This window comes from Ambystoma mexicanum, chromosome 4p, assembly GCF_040938575.1.
Source record: "Ambystoma mexicanum isolate Mex_15411 chromosome 4p, UKY_AmexF1_1, whole genome shotgun sequence".
NCBI classification, from domain to species: domain Eukaryota; kingdom Metazoa; phylum Chordata; class Amphibia; order Caudata; family Ambystomatidae; genus Ambystoma; species Ambystoma mexicanum.
This window is the reverse complement of record NC_090927.1, coordinates 245,257,332-245,274,102: the sequence shown is the minus strand read 5'-3', so window position 1 is coordinate 245,274,102 and position 16,771 is coordinate 245,257,332. Positions and strand designations below refer to the sequence as shown.

General features: G+C 54.2%; 1 protein-coding gene across 1 annotated transcript in view; it reads right to left on the bottom strand.

Moving 5' to 3' along the window:
• The window catches only part of LOC138452816 (cysteine-rich venom protein VAR11-like), a 196,651-nt gene that overhangs the window by 171,551 nt on the left and 8,329 nt on the right, over window positions 1-16,771 (bottom strand). The gene's annotated exons all lie outside the window — the stretch shown is intronic.

Sequence of the window (16,771 nt, the reverse complement as noted above, 5' to 3'; positions counted from 1 at the left end):
GTGTAACAGGTACACAACCCACTTATGGCTCGTATTAATGCCCCGCCGACAATATTTGAGGAAGACATGGCCATGGTGGCGCCTGAAATTTGGACTACAGGCCCCCACGATTTAGGATTACTCATGAGGTGACACCAATAAAGATAAAACTAAAACCAGGTGCCATACCGCCATGAGTGAAACAATACCCCATATCCAGAGAAGCAGAAGAAGGGATTAGAAAAACAATAAGTGCACTTCTAAAACAAGGTATTATAGTGCCATCAAACTCCTCCTGTAACACGGCTATCTTCCCGATCAAAAAAGCAAAGGGAGGGGCGTGGAGGTTGATCCAAGATCTACACCCACTCAATGACGTCATCCAAAAAGAGTTCCCATTTGTGCCTAACCGGCATCAATACTGTGCAGCATACCCAAAGAATCTACATGTTTTACTGTAGTGGATTTGAAGAATGCTTTCTTCTCCATACCACTTGACCCAGGCTCGCAGTACCTGACAGCATTCACACTAGGAAACAACAGGTATGAACATCGCAGAGTCCCACAGGGGTATTGTGAAAGCCCCAGCATTTTCAACAGAGTATTGCGTGAAGATATTGGAAACATAGATGTAGAAAGCACCATTATACAATACGTAGATGATTTACTCGTCTGCAGCCCCACATAAGAAAAGTGCAGAGAAGACTCCATACCATTATTAAACGTGTTGGCTGCCAAGGGGAATAAAGTGGACAAAGGAAAATTGCAATACTGCCTGGCTGACGTTGTATACCTCGGACAGCTAATATCAAAAGATGGGAAATGGATACTCCCAGACAGGGCAGCTGCTATACGCAACATGATCATACCTAAAACAGTTAAAGAAATGCAAAAATTCCTCGGTATATGTAATTATTGCCGAGCATGGATCCTTGATTATGCAGCATACACACACCCATTGCTACAAGCATTGAAAGAAGCACAGAAGAGTAGGGCCCCAATAAAATGGACACATGACATGATGGCACAGTACTTTAGATTAAAAGACCTCATTGCAGATGCTCCAGTATTCGCAAACCCAGATTATGAGAGGAAATTTTTCTTATTTTCACACTGCAATGGAACACTGATGACAGCAGTGCTCACACAGAAAACATCATTAGGACACAAACCATTGGCCTATTAAAGCAGAACATTAGACGCAGTGATGCAAGGACACGTGCAAACAGTCCCTCCCTGCGGCAGCTTTCGCCATTGAAAAAAGTGCCACAATTGTGATGAGATGTTCGGTAACACTATATGCAGAACACTCCTTATTTGCAATTCTTGAGAGGTCAAAATCAACATTAACAACACAGAGAGCAACAGCATATGAGATAATAATTTCGAGCCCCAACGTACACGTTGTCAGGTGCAAAACAGTAAACCCAGCAACATTTATTACAGAACCATGCACCACAGAGGATATGCAAGAACAAGACTGCGCCACCTATGAAGGGGAGGGCGATGACATTCCCAAAGCGAGCGAAAACGCCCTGAAGGAAGGAGAGATATATTTCATAGATGGGTCAGCATCGATAAACCTGAGAAGCATGTAGGAATGGCCGTAGTACGCATCGAGGAAGATGGCTATGAAACAATTGTCCAGAAGCGCCTCCCGTCCCATTACTCCGCACAAGCAGCAGAACTAACTGCATTGATTGAGGCACTGCATACAGCCAAAGGATGCACAGTAACAACATACTCAGACTCAGCATACACAACAACCACCGTCCATTCAGGCCTATCCCGCTGGCATAGGAGGGGGTTCAGAAGAGCGGATGGCTCACCAGTACAGCACACCGCACTATTGACAGAACTAATAGATGCATTAGCAGAACCATCGGTAGTGGCAGTGGTGAAATGCCAAGCCAATACCAACAACACAGATGCAGTCTCATTGGGAAACGCGGCAGCCGACGCAGCAGCGAAGGAGGCCTCGTATTTCAATACAACACCAACAGTTGAGTGCGTTGTAAAATCAACCATTACAGAGCCATTGGAAGAGGCGTACAGCAACACACCAATAGCGCAGATAATAGAACTACAAAGGAGAGCACCACAGGAGGTGCAAGAACTGCTAGAGGTAGCGTTCCAACAGCTGCACTTCCCAGCCCAAGTAGCAAAACAACATATCGCTGCAGACATCCAGGAACATTGGTTTGTCCCCAATTTACAGGAACATTTGTCAAAATTTGTAATAGAATGCACAACATGCCAAACATACAATTCAGGAATGACATTGTGAACACTGTGTGACACCCTGCCATGACCAGTAGGACCATTTAGAGAACTACACATAGATTACGCTGACAAGGGAGAGCGATGTAACGGAGCAAGGTATTTAATTGTAGTGGTAGGTCCCTTTTCATGGTGGGTGGAAGCGGGCCTATGTCCCCACCCAGACGTGAGGTGTGTGGCAAAGTTCCTGGTGCGAGAGGTCTTTTCTCATTGGGGAATATGTGATGTGATAAGATCAGACAACGGCACACACTTTGTGAATGACCTTTTTAAGGAAGTGACGTCACTCTTGGGGGTGAAACACAAACTGTGTTCCATTTATCATCCGATGGCGAATGGGATGGTGGAGAAGATCAACAGATTACTGAAGAGTAAACTATCAAAATTGTGTAATAAGCTGAAAAAGAATTGGGTGTATTGCTTACCCCTAGCACTGTTTCAACTCAGAAAGCAACCATGCAAGGACCACCATCTGAGCCCCCATGAGATTGTGACTGGGAGGCGAATACACACACCGCTCTCCACGACTAGGAGAGCATCAGACGCACACAGAGCTGCCACAGTGCTGGGAGAGGAATTTAAGGAATACTTAACCCAACTGACGCGCGCAGTACGCAGAATAGCGTGACAAATTGCACCACCACTTACTAAGGATGCAGCCACTGATACTACCATGCCAGCTGCAGACAGCCCAAGCGGGCCACTGATGCCAGGAGCACAAATCTACGTTAGGAGCTTTGTGAGGAGATGGAATTCACCCAGGTTCCACGGCCACGAGGTTATATATAGTGCACCCACTGCGGTGAAGGTCAAAGGATTGAAATATTGGGTACACCTCTCAGATGTGAGAAGGGCGCACAATAGTGCAATCACACAGAGCGAACAAGAACACGCTAGCAATACTACAAGTCAAATTGAAAAGTAGTGCCTAGAATGTCTGATGAAAAGGTATCTGCAAAAGGAAAAAGTTACATGTGTTTTTATTTTCTCTCTCTCTCTCTCTCTCTCTCTCTCTCTCTCTCTCTCTCTCTCTCTATCTTTCTCTCTCTCTCTCTCCGTTCTCTCGATTATTGTTTCTCACTTCTCTCCATCACTCTTTCACTTTCCTTCTCTCCCTAGTAAAAATAAATGTGTAATGGAGAAATGAGCAAACATGAATACAAATGATGATTAAATATGAAGTTGAAATAGAAATGTAAATACATGTATATACTGTGGTGACTTAACACATTTGTATCGCCCCTCCAGGTGACACATGGCTCAACGAACAATAATCGCGGAGAACCAGTTAATGTTAGATAGCAATAGGGATGCCATTAGGGCTAATAGATTCAGTAATGTTGAATGTGTTTTAAAATGCGCTGCAGTTTTGTTGTCAGTAATGTTGTTTTTTATGGCCTGGTACTACACCCTTCTATCTTTTGTTAATGACATGCACAAGGGGGGGAGCGCGGCTAACTTGATACGAGAAGGGTCACAGTTGATATGGACTGGGGTAAAGATGATGTGGAAAGAAACATATGACATTAAAGCTAATGGTACAATTGTAATACAACGTCCAGAACAGGCCCAACAAGTGTCTCCTTGCTACTTCCAAATATAAATATGAGTAATGATTATGAACTTAATGAATATGATGGTGATTATTATTGGCCGAACAATGTAACTTACACAAATACATATACACAGACAACCATACCCCCTACCTCATATTACGCTGCTGCTGCTAATGAGTGTATACATGCCACCTCGAACAACAATGACACAGCCTGGGATGAAATGTTCCCAATACATTACAAAAAGGTGAGAACGAATGGGGAAAAAGGAAAAAAGAGAAGAAAAAGGGGGGTGGGAGAGAAAAGATACGACATTTATCATGACGTGGGGCTAGACGAAATAGAAGATCCCCGCCACCATGATCAATCAAATAAATGGTATTCGGACATGAGTGCCACGGCGAAGCAGGCAACAAATGAAAGCTGCTACGTCTGTTCACTTATTCCGCATGCATCAGGAACACCGAAAATGTTAATACCCCAGGAAGTGCCCTTGCCGGAGGCCCAATGTTTAATTCATCTGGTTCTGTTTAGGATAAAAAGCACCTTCCAAGCGCACACCGTCACAATGGAAAAACTGGAAAATGAGAGAACATGCACCAGCAAGCGCCAAGGAGTAGTTTTCCTTATGGAACCGTTTCTTGTTATCACGGGGGCGAGGTATGCAGAAAATAAATGGCACATGGAAACTATCGAATGTAAAGCAGAGGCGCTCCGAGGGCTATCCAACAACACCTTCCAATGGATAAAAGAAGTATGTGCCCCCATCTGGTCGCAACATGTCACAAAGCTAACATGGGTCACAGCCCTGCAAAAACCTATCAAAATACAGAAGGAGATACCACATGAACTGTGCTTCCATGGGGAAGGAAGAGTGAACATGGGGGAGACACAGGGATGCAACAAGACGGTAATCGTACCTGACATGAAGAAAGGCACTGCTGCCCTCATGGACATGTACTGGATTTGTGGCAAACAAGCCTATCTACACCTCCCGACAGCATGGAAAGGTACATGTGCCTTGGCCACCCTCCACACAGCCCCGTTGGTAATACCAGAGAGTCATATACACGGAAAGAAGGAGAATAGGCTGGCGTATCGGCAGCAGGGCAATCGGCTGGCATATCAGCAGCAGGGCAATTGGCTGAACCATCGACAGCACCCAAACTAATGATTACAGATGCTCCAGTTTACAAACTTTTGTCAGAAGATGAACTAAAGAGAAAACTGTCACGGAGCAAAAGATCCTCCAACTATGTCTCATCCGAATCACCAAAAACTCCTTGCTGAGATCCCGCAGAAATACAAGCTCTTTTCATCAGCAGAGACATTTTTCACCTCACTTCTTGTCCCGGGACTCCAAGCACGAACAAACGCCAAATGGTGCGCTGGGCGCTCATCCAACTGGCTAACGACACTGAAGAAGGGTTCAACGTTATAAAAATAGAGCTCCGTGCACTGCGCCTAATGACAATGCAAAACAGATATGTTCTAGATCTCCTCACGGCAATGGACGGTGGTGTTTGCCGAAAAAATTGGGGGGGCCTGTTGCATGATCGTGCCAACTGAAGATGCTGATAACGGGACACTCTCACATGTGATAAAAGCAGTACACAATTTAGGAGAGAGGATGAGAACAGAAGGAGGCGCAGAGGAAAGCACATGGTTCAACAATCTGTTCAGCTGGATACCATCATGGGTAAACGTGGCAATGAAAATACTCATCCCCATCATCGTCTTTGTGCTCCTATTCTTCTGTGTGTGCCAACTGGGACTCCGGTGTTGTGAAAAAAGCATGCCTACCTCAGCTATGATGATGGTAACAATGGGCCGACCAACAACGGAAGCTACCATGATAGATGCACAAATACAAACAGGGGAATACACCACACCGCAATACAGGATGACAGCCATTTACAGGCAATATGGGGACAGGGTTGATCATTTACACCACACAACAATAAAGGAACCAACGGCGCTGCAATGGTACAGAGAGGTATGGGTGGACTTAGATGGAGATGGTGGGATCTACTTAATGTGTACACCAGACGAATATGCCAGAAGAGGGAATAGCCTAAGAAGTGTGTGCAGGGCGTGGATGTCAATAAAAGGCACCCCCGCGTGGGACAAAGCAGTCGCGGAGGCTGAGTACTACTGAAGGGAGAATGAAAAGAATACAAAATAAAATATTTGTTACTTTAGATGTAACGAAAGGGGGGAATGTGTGGGAGCAAGGGACCAGTAGGCCCCTCTCTGCCTTCACTTCCCAGTACAGAGCTTGGACCAAGTGCCTCCAGTGGTGGGTTTGCCCCTTGCCCTTATGCAAATTTAACTTTCGTTGACATTTGCGTAGATGGGACCACTGAGCTGGACACAGGGCATCCATTTTTTGTACCCCCTTTCGACTCCATCTTGGTGACCAGGCCTCACTGCGATAGTACGAAATGCTTCTCTCCCTTTCCAAGCAGCAGCCAGGCTCAGAGCACACGGCCCCCACCCTCGTTCCCACTCTGACTGGAAATCTCTGCGGCACCATCCTCACGCTGAAGCCAGAGGTATTTACAACAACTAATAAATGTATCACATCAGCCTTCCTCTGAGATCACTGTCCTGCATGTGAACCAGCATGAACTAAGCACATAGCTTGTTCATCTCCACAAACGTGTCCTTGCCCCCGCACCCTCATCAATGGAAACTTACTGCCATCCTGACCCTGTGCCCCTGCAAGATATTCCTTTCATGTGCCAGACCGCTGACCATGCTATGAGGCCCATCCAACAGACCCCCAACTAACGTTAGACCCCTACTGCAGTATATCGTGCGTAATACTAACAAATGCCACATACCTGAGATTCTTGTGAGACTAACCCCACAGTTCAATGAGAGTATTATAGTGGTCAAGACTCTTAAACCTGTGACCTGTATAACTGTAGGATTGTTTGGTGTGTTTTTGGAGTACAGCGCCACTACACAGGATCAATGTATAGCATTTTTTTCATGCAGCAACACTGCATGGGTTTGGTGCATTGCTACAATGTGGTACAGCAAGACATGTGTTATTGAGCATTTTTTTTATGCAGCGCCACTGCATGGGTTTGATGCAATTGCTTCAAGCTATGTGTTGCCAGTGCAACATATGGATATGTAAATGAAGACAGGCTACACAGGTTAAAAGCAAACCATTTTCTCATTTAAAAGCGCATTTTATTTTTCATATTCAAAATGCACACAATTTTCTTTTTTCTTTTCATCTGAAATGCCTATGTTGCAAGAGACACATTTGAAGATTAATGAACTAATATAATTAACCATACTAACATGATTCTAACTTCTTAATAATATGGGGGGTAATTCATAGAATTCAGCGCACAAGTGGCGCACGCGGCTGGCGCACAGTGTGCGCGTGCGAATCCCTGCGCCAGCCGTGTGCGCAAAAATCCATTTCCGCGCACAGCGTAGTCATGGATTCCAGCCACCAAAACCAGCTGTGGCGCACAGAGGTGCAGCGACCTTGCAGCAGCGCCAGTTACGCCCCCAAGAACGCCTCTCGCGCAGGGAAAAGCCATCAATATACCCAATCCAGCACAAAGGGCTGCGCCAACCCTGCACCAGCACAGCAAGCGGGCTACGTGTATCACTGGGGTGCGCGGGAAGTACCTCACGCGATTGGCCCCGTGCGAGCAGGGAACGCGTATTTCAGGGGTGCGCGGGAAGTTCCACATGCGATTTCATCATGGTACGTGTATTTCAGGGGTGCGTGGGAATTTCCACACGCGATTGGGCCCGTGCGAGCAGGGTACGCGTATCTCAGGGGTGCGCGGGAAGTTCCACACGCGATTCCATCAGGGTACGTGTATTTCGGGGTGCGCGTGAAGTTCCACACACGATTCCATCAGGGTACGTGTATTTCGGGGTGCGCGTGAAGTTCCACATGCGATATCAGCAGGGTACGTGTATTACAGGGTGCAGGGGAAGTTACACACGCGATTCCAGCAGGGTACGTGTATTTCAGGGGTGCGCAGGAATTTCCACACGCGATTGGGCCCGTGCGAGCAGGGTACGCGTATCTCTGGGGTGCGCGGGAAGTTCCACACACGATTCCATCAGGGTACGTGTATTTCGGGGTACGCGTGAAGTTCCACACTCGATATCAGCAGGGTACGTGTATTTCAGGGTGCAGGGGAAGTTACACACGCGATTCCAGCAGGGTACGTGTATTCCAGGGGTGCGCGGGAAGTTCCACACGCGATTCCATCAGGGTACGTGTATTTCAGGTTGCGCGGGAAGTTCCACACGCGATTCCATCAGGGTACGTGTATTTCGGGGTGCGGGGGAAGTTCGACACGTGATTCCATCAGGGTACGTGTATTACAGGGGTGCGCAGGGAGCACCACACGTGAATTGCACGTGTGGGCCCTCCCAGGTGTTCCCTCTACACCCTCCACAGCACCTGCAGGTGGCTCACACCACAGGGGCCTACCCTGCACATGTCCTGCAGGCACCCCATCCACCATGGCCATGCCCCCCAGCCAACCCACATGTCAACTTGCACTACTGCCCACCAACGCATGTCCCCCTGCACCCCCAGCCACCAGGGGCACCAACCACCAGGCCCCCACCCATGTCTGCCACCACCCCCACCCCCCCAGTCACCAGGGGCAGCCTCCACCAGGCCCCCACCCATGTCTCCCACCACCCCCACCCCCCAGCCACCATGGCCAGCCCCCACCAGGCCCCCACTCATGTCCCCTATCACCCCCACCCCCCAGCCACCATGGCCAGCCCCCACCAGGCCCCCACTCATGTCCCCTATCACCCCCACCCCCCAGCACTGTGGGGCACCTGCCAGCAGGCCCCCACCAATGTCCAACTCATGTTCCCCACCCCCCCACCCCCCAGCACTGTGGGGCACCTGCCAGCAGGCCCTCACCCATGTCTCCCAGCACCCCCACCCCCCAGCCACTAGGGGCACCAACCACCAGGCCCCCACCCATGTCCAACTCATGTTCCCGCCCACCCCCACCCCCCAGCACTGTGGGGCACCTGCCAGCAGGCCCCCACCCATGTCCAACTCATGTTCCCCACCCCCCCCACCCCCCAGCACTGTGGGGCACCTGCCAGCAGGCCCCCACCCATGTCTCCCAGCACCCCCATCCCCCAGCCACCAGGGGCACCAACCACCAGGCCCCCACCCATGTCCAAATCATGTTCCCCACCACCCCCACCCCCCAGCACTGTGGGGCACCTGCCAGCAGGCCCCCGCCCATGTCCAACTCATGTTCCCCACCCCCCCCACCCCCCAGCACTGTGGGGCACCTGCCAGCAGGCCCCCACCCATGTCCAACTCATGTTCCCCACCCCCCCACCCCCCAGCACTGTGGGGCACCTGCCAGCAGGCCCCCACCCATGTCTCCCAGCACCCCCACCCCCCAGCCACCAGGTGCACCAACCACCAGGCCCCCACCCATGTCCAACTCATGTTCCCCACCACCCCCACCCCCCAGCACTGTGGGGCACCTGCCAGCAGGCCCCCACCCATGTCCAACTCATGTTCCCCACCCCTCCCCACCCCCCAGCACTGTGGGGCACCTGCCAGCAGGCCCCCACCCATGTCCAACTCATGTTCCCCACCACCCCCACCCCCCAGCACTGTGGGGCACCTGCCAGCAGGCCCCCACCAATGTCCAACTCATGTCCCCCACCCCCCAGCACTGTGGGGCACCTGCCAGCAGGCCCCCACCCATGTCCAACTCATGTTCCCCACCACCCCCACCCCCCAGCACTGTGGGGCACCTGCCAGCAGGCCCCCACCCATGTCCAACTCATGTTCCCCACCACCCCCACCCCCCAGCACTGTGGGGCACCTGCCAGCAGGCCCCCACCCATGTCTCCCAGCACCCCCACCCCCCAGCCACCAGGGGCACCAACCACCAGGCCCCCACCCATGTCCAACTCATGTTCCCCACCACCCCCACCCCCCAGCACTGTGGGGCACCTGCCAGCAGGCCCCCAACCATGTCCAACTCATGTTCCCCACCCCCCCACCCCCCAGCACTGTGGGGCACCTGCCAGCAGGCCCCCACCCATGTCCAACTCATGTTCCCCACCACCCCCACCCCCCAGCACTGTGGGGCACCTGCCAGCAGACCCCCACCCATGTCCAACTCATGTTTCCCACCACCCCCACCCCCCAGCACCGTGGGGCACCTGCCAGCAGGCCCCCACCCATGTCCAACTCATGTTCCCCACCACCCCCACCCCCCAGCACTGTGGGGCACCTGCCAGCAGGCCCCCACCCATGTATCCCACCACCCCCACCCCCCAGCACTGTGGGGCACCTGCCAGCAGGCCCCCACCCATGTCCAACTCATGTTCCCCACCCCCCCACCCCCCAGCACTGTGGGGCACCTGCCAGCAGGCCCCCACCCATGTCTCCCAGCACCCCCACCCTCCAGCCACCAGGGGCACCTGCCAGCAGGCCCCCACCCATGTCCAACTCATGTTCCCCACCACCCCCACCCCCCAGCACTGTGGGGCACCTGCCAGCAGGCACCCACCCATGTCCAACTCATGTTCCCCACCCCCCCACCCCCCAGCACTGTGGGGCACTCTCCACCAGGCCCCCACTCATGTCCCCTATCACCCCCATCCCCCAGCCACCAGGGGCAGCCTCAACCAGGCCCCCACCCATGTCTCCCAGCACCCCCACCCCCCAGCCACCAGGGGCACCAACCACCAGGCCCCCACCCATGTCCAACTCATGTTCCCCACCACCCCCACCCCCCAGCACTGTGGGGCACCTGCCAGCAGGCCCCCACCCATGTCCAACTCATGTTCCCCACCACCCCCACCCCCCAGCAGTGCAGGGGCACCCACCACCAGGCCCCCACCCATGTCTCCCACCACCCCCACCCCCGAGCAGTGCAGGGGCAGCCTCCACCAGGCCCCCACCCATGTCTCCCACCACCCCCACCCCCCAGCCACCAGGGACAGCCTCCACCAGGCCCCCACCCATGTCTCCCAGCACCCCCACCCCCCAGCCACCAGGGGCACCAACCACCAGGCCCCCACCCATGTCCAACTCATGTTCCCCACCACCTCCACCCCCCAGCACTGTGGGGCACCTGCCAGCAGGACCCCACCCATGTCCAACTCATGTTCCCCACCACCCCCAGCCCCCAGCACTGTGGGGCACCTGCCAGCAGGCCCCCACCCATGTCCAACTCATGTTCCCCACCACCCCCACCCCCCAGCACTGTGGGGCACCTGCCAGCAGGCCCCCACCCATGTCTCCCACCACCCCCACCCCCCAGCACTCTGGGGCACCTGCCAGCAGGCCCCCACCCATGTCCAACTCATGTTCCCCACCACCCCCACCCCCCAGCACTGTGGGGCACCTGCCAGCAGGCCCCCACCCATGTCCAACTCATGTTCCCCACCACCCCCACCCCCCAGCACTGTGGGGCACCTGCCAGCAGGCCCCCACCCATGTCCAACTCATGTACCCCTGCACCCCCACCCACCAGCACTGTGGGGCACCCTCCACCAGGCCCCAACTCATGTCCCCTATCTCCCCCACCACGAGCAGTGCAGGGCCAGCCCCCACCAGGCCCCCACTCATGTCCCCTATCACCCCCACCCCCCAGCCACCATGGGCAGCCTCCACCAGGTCCTCACAATCCCCAATCATGTGCGTTATGGTCAGCCTCCACAGCCAAAAAGCCCTACCAAGTAACCCATTCACCCACATGGAAATGGAAATTACATGTTACACCCCCAATGTTCATAAAGCAAATGAACCCATGTCCATCACACACAATGGTTGCAATTGGATGGGAAAACACCCAACATGACATGCATGAAACCAATGAGATGATACCACACAGTGAAGTATGAAAACAAAATTGTATTAAAAAAAAAATGCAAATGAAATGAAACAAACAACAATGGCAATGAAAAAAAGATAAGCTGCATGTCCGTCAAAAAAATATAAAAACACCAAATCCGATTCCAAAAAAATGTTGTCCAAAGTCAAATTAAAAATAAAATCAATCCAATGGAGAACTATGTACAAAACATCCAAGGGTCCATGAGCCCAACTGAACAAAGGAAACCTACAAAAAACCCTAACTAAAATGCAACTATATACAAAAAGTGGAGCAGTGTCCGTCGACTCCAAATCATAATAAGAAACAAAGGAAACCTAAAACTAAAGAACTATATACAAAGGCGGCGGGCAAGTCCAGCGGCTCACTCCGTGGTGTTCCGGGCCAGGGCATCATCGAACTCCTGTTCGATGTCCCGGAGGCGGTCCTGTTCCATGGCCCCGAGGGTCCGCAGGGACGACGCCGTGTCCTCCTCCAACCCCCTGCGCATTGCCTCGAGGCACTCGGCCCGCCTCAGGGCCCTCAGCATGGAGTTCTCCGCCCTGACCATTGTGAGCCGCGCCTCTTCCGCCCGCCGCCGCTCCGCACCTATCTGCTGGCCCAACCGCTGCCACACAGAAGACACACCCCGTCCTGGGTCAACCTGCCCTCCGGCCGATGCCTGCCCCTCCGATGTTGAAGGCCCCGAGCCTTCATGGCTCCCACCACGTTGCTGCTGCTGCTGTGCCTCTGCCCGTGCACTGCCTCCTGCTGCCTGCAAATCCTCCGCCGGCTGGGGTGCAGTTGTTGATGTGGCCACCCCTGCTGGACGTCCGACTCCCGACTGTGGCAGGGATGCCTCCTCCACCAGCCTGGCCGCACCGTCAGAGGCAGCTCCACAGGGCACCCAGGTGACTGATGGGTGGGAAGATGGCACAGAGGACGACTGGCGCGTAGGGGGTCCAGTTGAGGAGGGGGTCGGAGCAAGCCCCATCAGACGGAGGAATCCGGCCTGGGTGACCTGTCCCAGCAGGCTGACGTGGTCAACGAGCCATTCGAGATGACGTGCAGTCTCTCCATGAAAAGACTGCAGGTCACCTCGCATGGCCCGTTGACGCAACGCCACACCAGCCAGGACAGGCTCAACCCGGACCTGGATAGCCACGTCCGCAGGCAGAGGAAGGCCAGTTGACGTCAGCTCATCCCCTGCCTGAAAACGGGTCTGGACGTAGGCATCCCTGCTGGTGCAAGATGATGCAGGGACAGGATCGGGGACAGGATTGCACACAGGCACCTCCGTGGCGGCCTGTGCTGCCTCCTGTCCCTGGTCCTGCACTGCACCACTAGCACCAGTGGGATCCCCACCTCCAGACCCCGTCTCTGGTGCTTGCACGGCCTCCTCCTCCACCAAACCCCCCACCAACCTGGATGACTCCGTGCCATCTTCCCCTTTTGGGCCCTGTGGGGTCCCAGCTGCCCCTTCTGCTGCCGAGGAGTCCAACTCCAACCTCCGCCTCTTGGACCTCCCCCCGGCAGCTGCGGCCTGGGACGCGGCACCGGACTCCTCACTCCCCGACGAGATGACAACACGGGAGGGGAGTCGGGCCTTGCGTCTCCGGCTGGCGGTGGGATCCCCGCCGCTGTGCTCCACAGCACCTTCTCCGCCCTCTTCATCAGTTGACGCTGCAGACAGGGAGAAACAAAACACAGGCATCAGGGCACTGTACAATGGACACATACACACATGACAGTTGCACATGAGTGGCATTGGCAAACCTAGACATGTCATCACAATCCCCAACACACATGTCATTACAACTCGCACACATGAGCCATACCACAGCCATATCGCAACTGCCACCACCATCCATACACATACAACAGCATGAGCAGCCAAAGGTGAGCCAGACATCACATGCAACACAGGAAGTGCACCACACATGTACACACACCACCACACTTGCATGAATGTGTACACCTCTGCCAAGTGTCGCACTGTTCAGACGGGCATCCATGTCACATCTGCCAATCAGGCTTCCACATACCGCTGTCACATGCATCCATGTTGCATCACTGTTGCACCCTTGTCAAATACACACACATGCACATGTACACAGTGCTGATACATGCAGCTGAAAACAACATACATGCGTGACATCACGGACATGTCTACTTACATACACATTCATCCAAACATGTGTGCCCACACAACTGCATTTGGCATGCAAGCCTACACACACAAGCACCATCCATGTCTCACACATTACAGCACTCGCATGTGTCAACCCCACAGCCCTGTACACCCCCACCCATACTCGACCCCATACAAACAGATGTGCAACCTGCACACTACTGAATATTCACCACACGCACTGCTCACAATCAGGATGCATGTACACTCACCGCTCGACTCCAGACGGGTCTGCTTCTCTAGGACCTGGACGTGGAGCGCTGGGGATATGCGTTCCAGGACCCTCATCTGTTCTTCCGACAAGTGGCCCCGGCGCCCCTTGGCATCCGCTGCCTTCAAGAGGCGCCGGGCCTTGTTCAGGGTCCTGGACCTGAAGTCCTCCCAGCGCTTCCTGACATGTTGTAAGTCGCGGACTGCCACCCCCTCCGCGTTGATGGCAGTCACGATGTCAGTCCAGATCCGAGTCCGTCCTTCCTTGTCGGCGCGGGAACTTCCGAAGAGGGCATCATACTGCCCCAGGACTTGCTCCACCAGGACACCAACTTCGGTGGCACTGAAGCTGGTGCCCCTCTGCCTCTCTGGCCGGGGGTTGTCAGTGGTCACAGATGGTGTTTGCCCCGACATGACAACCCCAGAGGCAGGAGTGGGTGGGCAACTGGGTCCTGGGGCTGGGCTGTGGAGCGATGGAATCCCAGTCGGGAGTCTTCGGTTCCAGCAGAGGTGGTCACAGCAACAGCACCCCTGGCTGATGTGCAGGCAGCAAATGGCAGTGCACGTGGGCAGCAGGCAGTCAGGCAGCAGCAGATGGCAGGTGGGAGCGTGCTCGGGGCTCTGGGGGGCAGTAGTTCGGCCTTCTGGGCAGGAGCGTGGTCTTCCGTGTGCTTACGCGTGGCCAGCTTGATACGGAGTGAATTGGCACGTGAAAAATCTGCACGTCAGCGTGTAATTCGAGGAAAGGCCCTTAGCGCGTAAGCGCGTCTGCACGCATACGCATTTTCATTGGACAGAAGGCCCCTCAAGCGCAAGCGCTCCTGTGACGTGACTCGTACAGACGCGCATGGCCCTTTCCTCGTATTACACGAGGACGTGCAGTTTCCACACGCGCTTACGCGCATGGGCCCTTTCCACGTATTACACGCGGACGTGCAGTTTCCACATGCGCTTACGCGCATGGGCCCTTTCCACGTATTACACGCGGACGTGCAGTTTCCACACGCGCTTACGCACATGGGCCCTTTCCTCGTATTACACGCAGACGTGCAGTTTTTCACGCGCACTGAAATGCCCATGCACGTCTGTACGCATCACGTCACAGGGGCGCTTGCGCTTGAGGGGCCTTCTGTCCAATGAAAATGCGTGTGCGTGCAGACGCGCTTACGCGCTAAGGGCATTTCCTCGAATTACACGCTGACGTGCAGATTTTTCACGTGCCAATTCACTCCGTATCAAGCTGGCCACGCGTAAGCACACGGAAGACCACGCTCCTGCCCAGAAGGCCGAACTACTGCCCCCCAGAGCCCCGAGCACGCTCCCACCTGCCATCTGCTGCTGCCTGACTGCCTGCTGCCCACGTGCACTGCCATTTGCTGCCTGCACATCAGCCAGGGGTGCTGTTGCTGTGACCACCCCTGCTGGAACCGAAGACTCCCGACTAGGATTCCATCGCTCCACAGCCCAGCCCCAGGACCCAGTTGCCCACCCACTCCTGCCTCTGGGGTTGTCATGTCGGGGCAAACACCATCTGTGACCACTGACAACCCCCGGCCAGAGAGGCAGAGGGGCACCAGCTTCAGTTCCACCGATGTTGGTGTCCTGGTGGAGCAAGTCCTGGGGCAGTATGATGCCCTCTTCGGAAGTTCCCACGCCGACAAGGAAGGACGGACTCGGATCTGGACTGACATCGTGACTGCCATCAACGCGGAGGGGGTGGCAGTCCGCGACTTACAACATGTCAGGAAGCGCTGGGAGGACTTCAGGTCCAGGACCCTGAACAAGGCCCGGTGCCTCTTGAAGGCAGCGGATGCCAAGGGGCGCCGGGGCCACTTGTCGGAAGAACAGATGAGGGTCCTGGAACGCATATCCCCAGCGCTCCACGTCCAGGTCCTAGAGAAGCAGACCCGCCTGGAGTCGAGCGGTGAGTGTACATGCATCCTGATTGTGAGCAGTGCGTGTGGTGATTATTCAGTAGTGTGCAGGTTGCACATCTGTTTGTATGGGGTCGAGTATGGGTGGGGGTGTACAGGGCCGTGGGGCTGACACATGCGAGGGCTGTAATGTGTGAGACATGGATGGTGCTTGTGTGTGTAGGCTTGCATGCCAAATGCAGTTGTGTGGGCACACATGTTTGGATGAATGTGTATGTAAGTAGACATGTCCGTGATGTCACGCATGTATGTTGTTTTCGGCTGCATGTATCAGCACTGTGTACATGTGCATGTGTGTGTATTTGACAAGGGTGCAACAGTGATGCAACATGGATGCATGTGACAGCGGTATGTGGAAGCCTGATTGGCAGATGTGACATGGATGCCCGTCTGAACAGTGCGACACTTGGCAGAGGTGTACACATGCATGCAAGTGTGGTGGTGTGTGTACATGTGTGGTGCACTTCCTGTGTTGCATGTGATGTCTGGCTCACCTTTGGCTGCTCATGCTGTTGTATGTGTATGGATGGTGGTGGCAGTTGCGATATGGCTGTGGTATGGCTCATGTGTGCGAGTTGTAATGACATGTGTGTTGGGGATTGTGATGACATGTCTGAGGTTTGCCAATGCCACTCATGTGCAACTGTCATGTGTGTATGTGTCCATTGTACAGTGCCCTGATGCCTGTGTTTTGTTTCTCCCTGTCTGCAGCGTCAACTGATGAAGAGGGCGGAGAAGGTGCTGTGGAGCACAGCG